Source organism: Sminthopsis crassicaudata, chromosome 1, assembly GCF_048593235.1.
Source record: "Sminthopsis crassicaudata isolate SCR6 chromosome 1, ASM4859323v1, whole genome shotgun sequence".
In the NCBI taxonomy this organism is placed as follows: domain Eukaryota; kingdom Metazoa; phylum Chordata; class Mammalia; order Dasyuromorphia; family Dasyuridae; genus Sminthopsis; species Sminthopsis crassicaudata.
The window spans coordinates 190,793,433-190,809,412 of record NC_133617.1 but is presented as its reverse complement, the minus strand read 5'-3'; the positions used below and the strand labels follow the sequence as shown (position 1 = coordinate 190,809,412).

The window sequence follows — 15,980 nt, the reverse complement described above, 5'->3', positions numbered from 1 at the left end:
GTATATGAGAAAGCATGAATAGATTGGGGAAGAAGATCTGGGGGTAGTAGTGGACTATCTATTCAATATGAGTCATCAATAAGATGAAACAGAACCCCCCAAAAAGTAATGTTTTCTTAGGATGTCTTAAAGAGGACAAAGACAGCTTAGAAAGAAGAGCAGAACATCTAAAGCATTATATTCCATTCTGGGCACTACATTTTAGAAAGAACATTGTTAAACTAGTGATTGTCCAGAGGAGGGTAAAAATATGAAGTGGACTCGAGATCATATCATACGAAGATTAGTTTGAGAAACTAAGTAGAAAAAATTTAAGAGGAATATAATAGCTTTCTTCAAGTGAAAGACAATTGAAATTTGTTCTCTTTGGCTCCAAAGGGCAAAATTGGAAACAGTGTATAGAAGTTGAAAAAAAGGAACATTTAAGCTTAGTGTAAGGAAAATATTCCTAACAAGTACAGTTCTCCAAACCTAGAAAGAGTTGGCTGGGAGTCAATAGGTTCCCTTCAGTGAAGGCTTTCAAGTAGAAGTTGGACAACTATTAAGTGTGTTGTTTTGTTCAGGTACGGGTTGGACTAGCCTCTGTCTTTCTTCCAACTCAATCTATGATTTTTAACATTCTATAATTTTCAGATTTTAAAGAACTTTTAAAACAGCATAGGACCTAATCACCCCACTTCTTTAACCCAAGCTATGATTCTGTCATGACACATTCCTGACTCAGCACTACTTAAAATTTCCTAAGGCAATGACTTGAAATGCAGTGCTAGGTTTATGTGGGAGAAATAAAATATAATGAAAGAAACATTGCAGGATGACTGGGAGAGAAGCAATGGCTGTTTTCAGATGGTTTGCTCTTTACCACATGTACTTACAATTCTGCATTCTTATTATTTTTTAAGAGATTGCTCTGGAATCTGATCCTCCATTTCTATGAACATAAGTTTTGATATTCCTCTGTGAGCTTCAATAAAGCTACAAAGCTTCTGAAGCTGAGTCTCACTTGAATCTGAATGAATCCCAATGCCCCTTAATGCTAGTATCTTCCTTCTGTTGATTATCTCCAATTTATTTTATGTATATGTATCCCATTTGTACATAATTGTTTGGATATAATCTTCCTCCCATTAGACAGTGAACTCCTGGGGAATAGTAACTTTCTTTTGACTTTTTTTTGTATTGTTAGCACTTAGCACAATGTCTGTCACATAGAATTTAATAACTATTTAATAACTGACCCTACGAAATGAATGAAGTTATTGTTACTTCTGCTTATTTGCTTCCTGAATGGGGTAAACTGAGGTTGGATGAATTTTCATGGGAAACACTACACAATGGATTCTCAGTCAGATATAGATTGAATTAGATGATTTCTTGAGATTCCTTTTAATGCAGTTCTGCAAATTGTTATCATTATTGATGATAATGTAGCCCTTTTGCTGCTTTGGCAAAAACTGAAGGTCTGCTGTGATTGAAAGAGAGAAACTTATAAATGTAAAGGAGAAAGTCAGCAAATGAAAAATAGATTTTTTTTTCAATATCCTAAAAAGGATGGGAAGATCTTTGGCCAACAAAAGGTCCCAAGCCAAGATCCAGTTGATTTTTGCCTTTGATTCCCTGAGTGAATGTAAATAGCACTAAAACTTGCTGTTTTAGCCAGAAACTCTGAAAGTCTTCCCTTCAAGAACGATTTTTTTTTTTTTTTTAACTTAGGTGAAAAAGGCCTTTCTTTGCTTCATTTCTTTTTTGCCTAGCCCTTAATCACTGAATGGTCACGAGCCTCAGTCAAACTGAGACCTGTTAAAGACCTTAGCTTGAAAAGACCAACGTCTCCCACTGCATCTAGGGCCCTCTCCAGTTGTCCTGATCTATAAATGACCACTGGACCAGATGGCTCCAGAGGAGAAAGTGAGGCTGCCTCACTCAATCCAATTTACTTGTATCTCATAACATTGCCTCCCTGATGTCATGGTCATCTGAGAGAATGAAAGACAAACAATAATGACAGCCACCACTCTGACATCATAATCTCTCCCTTGGACTTTTATAATAGCCTGCTGGTGGTTCTTCCTTTCTCAACTTTCTTGCAACTCCAATCTACTCTCTCCTTTCAGTCACTAATTATCCTACAGCATGAGTCCAATTACCTCTCTCACATAGAGTCTCCCAATAAATCCTTTTGACTCCCTTTTGCCTCTAGGCTAAAATGCAAAATGCTTTCTTTGGTGTTTTTCTAAGTCTTCTTGTACCTTACTCGCCTACATACAAAGCTCTGATCAGTGACACAGGCTTCCCAATGTTCCACAAACAAGACTCTGCTTCTTTTGGCTCCAGGCATTTTCTCTGGCTGTCCCCCATTCTTAGAACACTGGTTAATAAATGTTTAGTGATTGATTGGCTCATCTAGACAAGACATGATATTCTAAAAGCAACAGGAGCCCTGTGAGTCAATCTAGTTACACTTTGTCATTTGTGTTCCCTACAAAAGTGCCTCACAGTTTATGCTCACATTTGTCCTTTGTTTGATCGAATGTAGTGAGTGTGGGGGCAGCTGGGGTGCAGTGGATAGAGCACCAGCCCTGAAGTCAGAAGGATCTGAGTCCAAATCTGGTCTCAGACACTTAACACTTCCTAGCTGTGTTATCCTGGGCGAATCACTTACCTCCAACTGCCTCAGCAAAAAAAAAAAAAAAAAAAAAAAAAAAAAAATATATATATATATATATATATATATATATATATATATATATATATATATATATATATATATATATATATATATATATAACATAAATAAATAAATAAATAAATAACAACTGTTAGGAGTGCTTTGTAAGTACTGTTCTTGCTGTGGTGTTTGAGTGAATAAATGCCTTTACTGTAGAACTGAATCTTCTAGCTTATTGTGAAGAAAAACACACTGAGGAGCTCATGAGCTCACACTTTAGAAGATATCTATCCCTAGGATTACTCTTAGAACACTGAAAATAATAATTACCATATCATTAGAGAGAGGTGATAGTGGTGCAAGTTGGAGAGTGAACCCAAAGCAATGTTACATCATTCATTATTAATGACAATAAATCATGATTTAAGTAAAGAAGCTTTTAGGACTATCAGTGGTTTGAAGGGTCCTCTCATCCACTAGTTGAAATTACAAGCCAGGAACCATGGTATGGAGACAATGAACTATGAGCATGCCTATTGGTTGTAGTGACTATTACTGCCTCATGATAAATGGCTGACTGGATTCAGTGCTCCTCCTGGTGGTCTATAAAAACTAGCTGAAAAACCTCATTCAGCTTTCTCTAATTGTTTAAAACTCCCCTTTAATTCTTTTCTTTATGCCTTCTTCCACAGTACGTTATAGCTAGAAAAGACAACAGGGCAAAGAGAGGAACTCATCCTTCCTCCAACCCGAGAGTAATAGTGGCAAGTTATATTTGCACACAGATTGTGAAAATAAAATGTAGACAGTGTTCATGAACCCAAGTTATAAAGGATATTTCCTAAGTCACCTGTTGTTTTGGGCAGAGTTCTATTTGGAGAGCTATGCAAAAGTACTATATCACTGCAGTTTTGATGAGCAGGGGATACAGCAATTTCCAAAATATATTCACCTCTCAAGAGCAGTCGAAACCACTGGATAATATTGCAAGTCTTGGGAAGACTGTCGAAGAGAGGGAATCCCAAAAATGACAAAGTGTTTCCCTGATAGCAACCCCCAAATGTATTTCATTGATGCCCTCTTTGAGTGCTTTTTGATTTTGTACCATGTCTCATAATGTATATGTATGTATATATATATATATATATATATATATATATGTGTGTATATGTATGTATATGTATGTATATATATATGTATATGCATGTGTATATATATATGTATGTGTATATATATATGTATATGTATGTATATGTATGTGTATGTATATATATATATATATATATACACACATACACACACACACAGCTGGGAAGTGTTAAATGTCTGAGGTCAAATTTGAACTCAGGTCCTCCTGACTTCAGGGCTGGTGCTCTATTCACTACACCATCTCACTGCCCCTCATAATATTCTTTAAGGTAAAATCCAAAGACTCTCCCATGTACAATATTTAAATTATGTGCATCTGCCTCAAACCCAATTTATAGAGACGAGACATCACTACTAATGTCTGTGACAAACAACTACAACAAATTTGCGTTCAAATCATGTACTGATTATCTATGAAGAAATATGGAACTTGTTACTTACAAGTGACAGAAACCCTAAGTAAGAACTATAGCTTTATTTCTGTAAGAGAAATGTGCCAAAAAGAAAAACTGTCTTTTGGGGGGTCATCTCCCAAGACCAAAACTAGGTTATGATCTCTAAATCTTTGGAGAGGAGGAACACTAGAGCAAGGGTTATATAAGTAAATTTCTACTCTGAAGACTTATCATAGTGTGGAAAGGAATCTAAGTTTTCAAAGATCATCCCATGAAATACAAGCTCCACCAGGTTCTGCCATGTGGGAAAGATTGTGAGTGTGGTTCCAGCAATATCCTGTGTCTGCTTTACCAGAACCCAACTAAGTACAAAGAGGCTTATTACCAGTAGGCTGGCCACTTGCAGGTGGTCTTTGCCATGGTGACAGACAAAACAAAAAACCAAAATAGACCTCAGGACTATGCAGCCACATTCCCAGTTCGATAGGGGCATAGGGTAAGAAAAGGGACAAAAGGTACAAAGAATCAAGAAGTTTTTAAACTATAAACATTAACTTGGTTGTTGGTATTCCAAATGTGAGATCCTTATCCAACGATGGACTTATATCTATAGTAAAAGAAATGAATCATAATAATCTTGACATTCTTACTGTCAATGAAACCAGAAAGCATGCCTCAACTAAATGAAAGGATGTCTCAGAGGAACTTTTTGATGAGAAAAATGCAGGAAGTGGCAGCAGTTATTTTGTCATGGCTTCAAAGGTTACAAAAAATATTATTTCATAGAAAATTTGATCATCTCTTATTATAATGCTCATGATGAGGTTTCTAAAAAGACTGCCATGAAAATAATTGCAATTTATGTTCCAACATCTGTTGTAAAAGATAAGGAGAACACTTTTTGCATTCACTGACTTAATTACTTCATTACAGTGGGGGGAAGGGGGGAGGAAGGAGCACTTCTCTTCATCCCTCTAGGAGAACTCTCCTTATGCCACCAGGAAATAACTTCATTACAACATTTTGTGCTGCCCTGACTGGCAATTTAATCACTTCTGTATTATCCTCCTCCCCCACCCCCATTTCAATGGTAATATGACCCATGACATTTCAATCCAACCCTGCTGCCTATGCCAAAAGGCTTGCCCAAACTGATTCTTTTACTTCATGTTCAATATGGAACAAAATGAGACATTCATAGACCATCTTGGCAGTTAATAAAAGGAGGGTTCTATATTTCCATAACATGAAAAGGATACTCAGCAAGATTAAGTTCAGTTAGGCAGTCTGTATTGTCTACATACAGAGGACAACAGGGTTTGATGACTCATATGGCAATGTGAAGTCTGCCAGATCTGATGGGCACTGATATCTCATTCTTTGGCTTCTCTTATACCCTTAGTCATTCAAGAAGTCATGTAAATAGCTTAAGCCTTAACACTCATAGCTAGCTTCCTTGCCTTTAAAACAAAAAGGACAAAGAAAAGAAAAGACTAGCCTAGGTTAACAGGGACCCTGATAGAGATTGCTGCTGCCACACACAGAAGAGGAAGAGGAGGAGGAGCAGAGCAGGAGGAGAAGGAAAGGAGAGAGGGAGGGGGAGGAATGGAGGGAAGGAAAGAAGGAAGAGAAGGAGAAGAGAAGAGAGGAGAAGAAAGAAGGAAAAAAGAAGGAAATAAAAGGAAGAAGGAGGAAGGAGGAGGAGAAAGAGGAGGAGGAATCTTGAAATAGTGAGAATGTGGAGCATCTTCTTCAATAGAAGATCTGAGAGGAACTCTCCACCAGAGTGGCCCCAAAAGCAAAAGGTACAAAGGAGCTACAAAGTTGTGATTTTGAAAGATAATGATTCTGGAGATACTTGTGAAATCCAGGAAAGCATTTATAGATTTCTCATAGGCATTTGGAGATGTAAGTCTGATTAGCAAGTTAGAAGATAGGTAAGGGTTGGATAAATATTTATGAGAGTCATCAACATAGAGATGATCATTGAAAACATGGGAGCTGAGGTGTACTCAAAATAATGGACTGAAAGAAAGCATTTTGTCCAGTTTATCTCCACAACAACCTAGAAAATTCATCAGACTGAATTCTCATCAAGAAAGCCAAGAAAAAGTCACAGTAAGTAATTGTTTTCAGCCTACGATTGCTTAGGAAGATAGAGGTCTATATATGCTGAGGTGGGGCTTGGACAGGAATACAAGATGCTGCCCCAGCTAGGGATATTCCATGAATTATTGATGATAAGGAGGCTGAAGCTGAGGCTGAACACCAGGGCAGGAAGTCCAGGGAATTCTTGAATTAGTACTAAGAGCATGATTGGGTATAGGCCAGGGCAGGGTTTGGGATCTGGTGAACCCTAAGAATTGTGAGGAAACTACAGGACAATAAGATATTGTGCCTCCCTCTGCTTTTTAATTTTCTTTTTTAGTTCAAATTTTTATTCAACATGGTACAAAAGTACTCCTCATCTTACTCCTGCACAGAATTTAATTTTTTTTTCCTCTTAGTTCTGCTTGCCAGCAGGTGTGGCTGTATTAGAAGGAGTGCCTGCCACATCTCTAAGGGTCAGCACCAACTGTTGGGGTGTATCCACCATTTCATTTATTGTAGATAAGACTTCTCTTGTTTACACTGGACATGATCTTTGCAAATAAACCAGTTCAGAAGCGTATAGCAATTACCTCTGCTGCTTTAATGGAGTGTACTTTTATTCTGTGTGCTCATAGCCTAATCATTGTGAAAGGTAGAGCAGATGAGAGTGAGTTCAGAGGTAGCCATTCTCTTGGTAATGTGAGTTGGAGGATCCTTTTTTTCATGCACTTCAGAGAAAGAAATCAAATGTCATTCCTTTGGGCCATAAGGTCTCTTTAAATTGACTGCTAAGCAGGAATTTCATGGATATACTAATGGAGTGACCTCTACCTCTTAAGTACTATTCTTCCTTCTGGCTTTGAGGAATAATGATATTTTTTGAGCTTCTGGAGACAAGGGGGATGGCGCAAAAGAGATGAGGTACCTTTCCTTCATCCACTAACTCAGACTTTTCAGTTACCTTCATACTTATACATACATACAAACACACACACACAGCCAATTTAAGGCTCTTGAGCTTTTCAATAGGGCCTGACTAGCAGCAGGAAAAGTTACTTGTAGTAGAGAAAGTGATGACAGTAAGAGGCACTCAAGCCTTGGAATGACTGGCAAGGATTCTTTGGAGTTTTCCTGAGCCATCCTGGGAGACAGTGTTTGACATCATTAATTGTGGTGGACCAGCGAAGAGCAGTGACATTCTGACCTGCAGTATCCAACCCCAGCATAGAAGGACAGAGTCCTAACAGTGGTCTTGCTTAGTCTGAAAACATTAATATTCCAGGCCTGGGCCAGTTCTTGGCAGAGTGCAGTGTAGAGTCAGATCAGGCACATGGAGTTAGTTAGGCCCTAACTAAGAGCTAAGGTGTATGGCAATACTTTAAGCCAGGATGGCCAGGAGTGTAGCAATTGGTCCAGCACAGAACACAGGGATCTGGTGCATTATTTGTTCTGTTTGATTTTTCCTATGTTTTTATTTTAGTTTTTCATTTCCTTCTTCAGTTCTGCTTACCAAACAAAGCTGACCAATAAAAATCCTAAAATCATCGAAGTGTTGAAAAGTCTTTTAGAACAGAAGTGTCAAACTCATAACCCCCTCTAGCTCTCAACTCCTAGTTTGTGAACTGATTAAAATATAATTAGGAAATGTTTAGCAAGATAAATAAAAAATATAATTAAACACAGCATTGATCTGTGGTTTTCTAAGTCAATGTGCTGACTACAGTGATACTTTTCTATTTGAATTAGGGATCAGTACTTTAGATGATCTTAAAAACTTTATGATAAAGGGGCAAAGATGGGAACAATATCCTAACCCTTTATCCCACACAAATTAGATTTTTTTTCCCTCATAATGCATTGAAGCCATCTTCTAGAATTGATTAGCTCTAGGTACCAAAGGGTTAAACTATTGACATTGCTATAAACTACAAAACAGACAGGAAAACCTTCAGGTAGTCTCTTGAAGTTTGGTTGGTGGAAAATAATGGGTAACTCAAGCTAAAGAGCAAACAAAAGTAACTACAAAAATTGGAATGAAGGGTTTAATCAAATAATTATAATTAGAAAAGAATATACATTGGTGTATGTAGTGAGGGAAAGGAATAGATAATTCTTATGTTCTCTCTCTGTGGATATACATATAAATATGTATGTAATATATATGTATATCCACAGAGAAAGAGAGAGAGAGAGAGAGAGAGAGATGGGGGGAGAAGAAAAGAAAAAAAGAGAGAGAAGAAGGGAAGGGAAAAGGAAAAAGGAAGACTTTTTTAGAGAAGTATTTGAAAAAAGTATTTTGGATAAAAATGCTTAGAAGACAACAGGAATGCCATAAAAACTTACAAATAAGCAAAATAAATTTGAACATTACATGTTGAATTTATATTATTTGAAAAGAAAAGCAAACTGCATAATAAAAGTTGATGATTTTATATATAATCTTTTTTTCTAGCCTACTATGTATATAGGAATGTCTATTTGGCATTTGTTAAATTCAGAATTTTTAAAAAATTAACAAACAAAAGTAACTACAAAAATTGGAATGAAGGGTTTAATCAAAATAATTATAATTAGAAAAGAATATACATTAGTCATGTAGTGAGGAAAAGGAATAGATAATTCTTATGTCCCATTGGTACCTTTATGGTACAAAGAAAAGTAAAAATACTCCCAGTCTTTGCAACTTATACATATAAAATTCTTAGTGTCCACCAAGGAAGGCTATAGACTAAAGAATTTGCATTTAATTCCAGAGGCCAAAATAAATTAATGGATGGAAGCTATGATTACAAACAAATATCATAGTTATGTCCAGGCAAGAAACATTAATAACATTATCAAGGAGAAATCAGAGATTGTATATATTAAGAGATTGACCTAAAGCCAAAGCATAAGGGAAAGAACATATTTAGAGTAATTAACACCTATGTAATATCAGTTTTAATGTATAGTTATAGGAGTATAAGATGAATAACAATAGATTAAAGAGGTATGCAAATAAATAAGGAAAGACAGGGCTCACTGTTCCAAGACAGCTATTGAAAGATTAATACTTCGTCATCCATGAGGAAGATCTTCTCAGAACACAGATTAGATTGGTTAAAAATTTGCAGACATATTTTTAGAACAAATAAACCACTTCCCAAAATAGGAGAAAAGGTTTTGTTGAATGCAATAGAGAATGATTTATCTCTGTACACAGCTTACAAAATAGTTAAAATCCAAGAGTGAAATCAAAAAGGTACTGCAACAGCATCCACATGAATTCAATCAACATGCCAACAAGGTGTCAAAAGGTTGAGTCATGCATATTTGTAGGATCAGGTCATTGCCACCAGATATTTCTAAAAGGTTATTCTTTTTTTTTTTTAATCTTTCTTTTATTTTTTTTATTATTATATATATTTTTTATAATATTATCCCTTATATTCATTTTTCCAAATTATCCCCCCCTGCCTCTACTCCCTCCCCCCATGACAGGCAATCCCATACATTTTACATGTGTTACAATATAACCTAGATACAATACATGTGTGTAAATACCATTTTCTTGTTGCACATTAATTATTAGCTTCCGAAGGTATAAGTAACCTGGGCAGACAGATATTAGTGCTAACAATTGACATTCACTTCCCAGTGTTTCTTCTCTGGGTGTAGCTACCTCTGTCCATCATTGATCAACTGGAAGTGAGTTGGATCTTCTTTATGTTGAAGATTTCCACTTCCATCAGAATACATCCTCATACAGTATTGTTGTTGAAGTGTACAGTGATCTTCTGGTTCTGCTCATTTCACTCAGCATCAGTTGATGTAAGTCTCTCCAAGCCTCTCTGTATTCCTCCTGCTGGTCATTTCTTACAGAGCAATAATATTCCATAACCTTCATATACCATAATTTACCCAACCATTCTCCAACTGATGGACATCCATTCATCTTCCAGTTTCTAGCTACAACAAAAAGAGCTGCCACAAACATTTTGGCACATACAGGTCTCCTAAAAGGTTATTCTTAAGGAGCACAGACTCAATGATTAATATAGTGATTCAATGAAATACAAAAAACTGTGCAACATATAACACTGCAGGCTGAAACATTTAGTATGTACCAGATATCTAGAAAGATACAAGCTTACTAGGGATGACAAATCTCTCTGCTGTAGAAGCAAAGGCCCAAATATCCTGAAGAATCTAATATATAAACTTTAGTGAATTGAAGAAGCATCATTACAGAGATAATAACAGCCCATTTTTGCTCAGACATTACATTGATTCAAAATAGATTTAAGAATTTTGTACAAACAAAACTGATGCAAACAAGATTAGAAGGGAAGTAACAAATTGGGGAAACATTTTTACAGTTAAAGGTTCTGATAAAGGCCTCATCTCCAAAATATACAGAAAATTGACTCTAATTTATAAGAAATCAAGCCATTCTCGAATTGATAAATGGTCAAAGGATATGAACAGACAATTTTCAGATGATGAAATTGAAACTATTTCCACTCATATGAAAGAGTATTCCAAATCACTATTGATCAGAGAAATGCAAATTAAGACAACTCTGAGATACCACTACACACCTGTCAGATTGGCTAAGATGACAGGAACAAATAATGATGAATGTTGGAGGGGATGTGGGAAAACTGGGACACTGATGCATTGTTGGTGGAGTTGTGAAAGAATCCAACCATTCTGGAGAACAATCTGGAACTATGCCCAAAAAGTTATCAAACTGTGCATACCCTTTGACCCAGCAGGGCTACTACTGGGCTTATATCCCAAAGAAATACTAAAGAGCGGAAAGAGACATATATGTGCCAAAATGTTTGTGACAGCTCTTTTTGTTGTAGCTAGAAACTGGAAGATGAATGGATGTCCATCAGTTGGAGAATGGTTGGGTAAATTATGGTATATGAAGGTTATGGAATATTATTGCTCTGTAAGAAATGACCAGCAGGAGGAATACAGAGAGGCCTGGAGAGACTTAAACCAACTGATGCTGAGTGAAACGAGCAGAACCAGAAGATCGCTGTACACTTCAGCAACAATGCTGTATGAGGATATATTCTGATGGAAGTGGAAATCTTCAACATAAAGAAGATCCAACTCACTTCCAGTTGATCAATGATGGACAGAGGTAGCTACACCCAGAGAAGAAACACTGGGAAGTGAATGTCAATTGTTAGCACTAATATCTGTCTGCCCAGGTTGCATGTACCTTCGGAATCTAATGTTTATTGTGCAACAAGAAAATGATATTCACACACATGTATTGTATCTAGACTATATTGTAACACATGTAAAATGTATGGGATTGCCTGTCATTGGGGGGAGGGAATAGAGGGAGGGGGGGATAATTTGGAAAAATGAATACAAGGGATAATATTATAAAAAATATATATATAATAAAAAATTATTATATTATATATAAAAAAAAGAAAGATAGCCAGAGCAAAGGCAAAGAGAAGAGAAACGAAATGTTATCTGTATATAATGAAATGTATATCTGTATATATCTGTAGAATAAAGATTGAAGTAAATTGACAAAAAAAAAAGAAAAGGCAAACAACATATCAATTACATATGTGAAATCCTACAAAACATATTTCCATATTGATCATTTTTTTTAAAAAGCAAGAAAAATAAATTGAAAAAATTATACTTAAAAAAAAAAAAAAAAAAGAAATACTAAAGAAGGGAAAGGGTCCTGTATGTGCCAAAATGTTTGTGGCAGCCCTTTTTATAGTGGCTAGAAATTGGAAATGTGGATGCACATCAATTGGAGAATGGTTGGATAAATTATGGTATATGAATGTTATGGAATATTATTGTTCTGTAAGAAATGACCAGCAAGATGAATACAGAGAGGCTTAGAGAGACTTACATCAACTGATGCTGAGTGAAATGAGCAGAACTAGGAGATCATTATACACTTCAACATTGATACTGTACGAGGATGTATTCTGATGGAAGTGGATATCTTCAACATAAAGAAGAGCTAATCCAATTCCAATTGATCAATGATGGACAGAATCAGCTACACCCAGAAAAGGAACACTGGGAAATGAGTGTAAACTGTGAGCATTTTTGTTTTTCTTCCCAGGTTATTTTTACCTTCTGAATCCAATTCTTTTTTTTTTTTTTTTTTTTTTTTTTTTGTATATTAGTATTTTTTAATATAATTTAATTTTTATTTTATTTTATAATTATAACTTTTTTTTTTTTACAGTACATATGCATGGGTAATTTTTTACAACATTATCCCTTGCACTTACTTCTATTCAGATTTTTTCCCTTCCTCCCCCAACCCCCTCCCCCAGATGGCAGGCAGTCTTATACATGTTAAATATATTACAGTATATTCTAGATACAATATATGTGTGTGCAGAACCGAATTTTTTGTTGCACAGGAAGAATTGGATTCAGCCAATTCTTCCTGTGCAACAAGAAATTTGTTTCTGCGCACATATATTGTATCTAGGATATACTATAACATATTTAATACGTATGGGACTGCCTGCTATCTAGGGGAGGAGGTGGAGGGAAAGAGGAAAAAATTAGGAACAGAAGTGAGTGCAAGGTATAATATTGTAAAAAATTGTCCATACATATGTAATGTCAAAAAAAAGTTATAACTATAAAATTAATTTAAATTTTTTTTAGTTTTTTAAAATGCTGCCATACCAGACACTTATTGAGTGAAAAGTTTTCAAAATACAGATATCTAATAGACTAAATTAAAACATGGAAGCAGGATAATTTTGTCTACTGGTGGAATTGTCTTGAAGATGTTTTTAATAAGTCTACAAACAATGAGTTTGAATCACAGTACTCTGGATACAAAAAACAGACATTTCACTCACCAGTGCAATAATCCAGAGAGCATTTAACTATATGAGGCAAACAATAGAATAGTAACTTGTACTAAAATTATTTCTATCTGAAATCAATAGAAAGAATAAGAAGATAAATAATTTTATTGGATCCATAGCACCATTGAAGTCTGTATTGTTGTTCACAATCACCATGTATAACATAGCTATGAAAACTCAAGTACAATATTTTTAATAACTATCACCTTACTAAATATTTACAATTTCTAAGCTACAGGAAATGAAAACCTTTCAACAAGTTGAGACCTAACAGGGAAAACAAAAATCACATATTAAAAGATAAAGTACATGTGTTCCTCATCATATTGTGTGTTAAAGATGCATTCAGTGAGTCTACAGAAAATGAGCTTACGTCTTAATGCTTTTATTTAACTACAAAAAGCATTATAGCTCAGGTCTCTCAGAGAAGATTATGGATTCAGCTTGTGTAGACAATAGATCTCTTTTAGATCTTTAAAAAAGTTTTATTTGTCAAAGAATATATTAGCAGAATTCTAGTTAAGGCAGGCCAGGATCACATAAGAACATTAGAGGTTGCTATCATGGATAGAGTGCTGGGCCTGGAGTCAGGTAGATTCAAAGTTCAAATCTGACTTCAAACATCTACTGGCTGTATGACTGAACAAATCATTTAGCCTCAGTTTGCCTCAGTTTCCTTAACTGTAAAATGGGAGTAATAATACCCTCTACCTTCCAGAGTTATTGTGAAGTTTAAATGAAATCATATTCGTAAAGTACTTTGCACAGTACCTGGCACATAAGAGGCACTTGACAAGTATTTCTTTCTTTCTTCCCTCACTTCTTTTTCTTCTTTCTTTTCCTCCTACAATCCCATTAGATGAGAAGAGAGACTAGCCCCAAAACAAAGTCCAAATCCAGGAAGGAAAGCTGAAAGAGTAACCAGAAATACAGAGAGTTAATTTGATGTCAGAGACACAAACTCCAAGGGGAAGGGGAGAATAACTCCAATTAAGTAAAAATAAAGCCTCAAAGAGAAGCACAGGTTGTCTACAAGACCAATTATCAATCAATTAATTAATTATCAATTAATTCCTAGAAGAAAAGACATGAGTTAAACAGTTAACATGGTATAAATGAAATAAGAGCCACGGAGGAAAGGTTTGGGGGGAGGGGGAACAATAATAATCAAAGGTTTAGGAGCAGACTTGGAAAGAGAGCTATAGCAGACTATGATTGGTAGAAAACCTTACACAAGTTATCAGATTCCTTAAAAATTAGAAAGGAAGTTAGTGAATTCATGAGATGACAAGAAATATGAAAACAAAGTTAAGAGATTGAAAAAATAGAAGAAAATGTAAGGTATCTTATATTAAAACAAACAAACAAAAAAAAAAAAATTGACCTGGGAAAAGATCAAGGAGAGAAAATTGAAAAAATCTTTGGCTTTCCTGAAAGCCATGACTGCAAAAAAAGGACCTTGATATCATATTTCAATCATAAAAGATAACAACCCAAAAATATTAGAACAAGACAATAAAGTAAAATTTAAAAGAATTCACTTCCTGAAAGAAATCCCAAAATGAAAACTCGCAGAAATATCATAGCCCAAACCACAGTTTCCAGGTCAAAGACTAAAAATGTCTTAATTATTCTTCCAGCAAATTTATATCTCAATTCTTTCAATTACAAAAATTCCCAATTCTAAAAAACTTATAATTTGGTTATTCTCTAATCATTTGAAAATTTCCAATTATAAAAAGCAGTTATTTTATCCAAATGATGAGGTCCAGGGTAACTAGGTGGGGTTGGCAGAGAAAGCCTGAAGTACTGATACTATTACTTCCTGAGGCAAACATGAATGGGCACTGATGGGGATTAGCTCAATCTTACAGTCCCACCCCCTATGAAGATCTTGGAAAATCCCACTTTACTTTATCCAATCAGAAAGCCAAGTTATGATGTCAAACCCCTGACATTAAATTTCTCCTATAATTAATTATAAAATTATAATAAATTATTCCCTGAGGCAAGCAAAGAAGGGCACTTATGGGAATCAGTTCAATCTTACAATCGCACCCCCTATGGAAGTGTTGGGAAACCCCACTTTACTATATTCAATCAAAAAGCCATTATGATTGTCAAAGTTCTGATGTTAAATTTCTCCTATAAATCTATCCATAGTTTATATCATCTTTGCTTAATCCCTTTTGGATTAGTTTGCCTTGAGTTTTTCCTCCTGGTGTCTTTCTTCTTGCCCTCTTCCCCATACTTCATGGTATCTTTTTTCTTGTTATAGCTAACTAACTCTTTTAGGGTGCTAAATCCCTTTTAGGATTTAGTCTGCCAGTCAGAGGTGTATTCCCATTGCATGGTGCATTCCATTTTTCCTGGTTAATTATAAGTTCAACCCGGGGAATTTGTCTTTTCCATTGTTAATTATTAAAACCCCTTTCCTTGCTAACTATGTGTGCTCTATTAAATCTATTTCATATTTACCATTTCTGATGTCTATTTTACTTCTTCATTTTGTCCATAACTTTTTCTCATAAATAAATGTATGTTTTTGCACCAAGAAAAACTTTGTAAATTCTTCACATGAGAATTGCTACTGAACTTCATCATTTGGTGCCAATAGCTCACCTCAGTCTCATCATTTAGTATGCCTCCATCAATGTCATCACAACTCTCTAATAGTATGCAGAACATGAACATACAAGAATAATAAGATAGCAATTTGTCCTAGGACAAATTTGTATATGAAATTCATCAGAAAACATGAGTAGAATGAGATAATAACAGTAAAAACTAATATTTATATGGCAC

The 15,980-nt window shown here is 35.3% G+C and overlaps 1 protein-coding gene across 1 annotated transcript in view; it reads left to right on the top strand.

Moving 5' to 3' along the window:
* Positions 1–5,622: 5,622 nt before the first annotated feature.
* Positions 5,623–15,980, top strand: part of HSBP1L1 (heat shock factor binding protein 1 like 1) — a 53,742-nt gene continuing 43,384 nt past the window's right edge. The window contains exon 1 of the transcript XR_012483176.1: positions 5,623–6,330. The gene's annotated coding sequence lies outside the window, so the exon portion shown is untranslated. The remainder of the gene's footprint in view (positions 6,331–15,980) is intronic.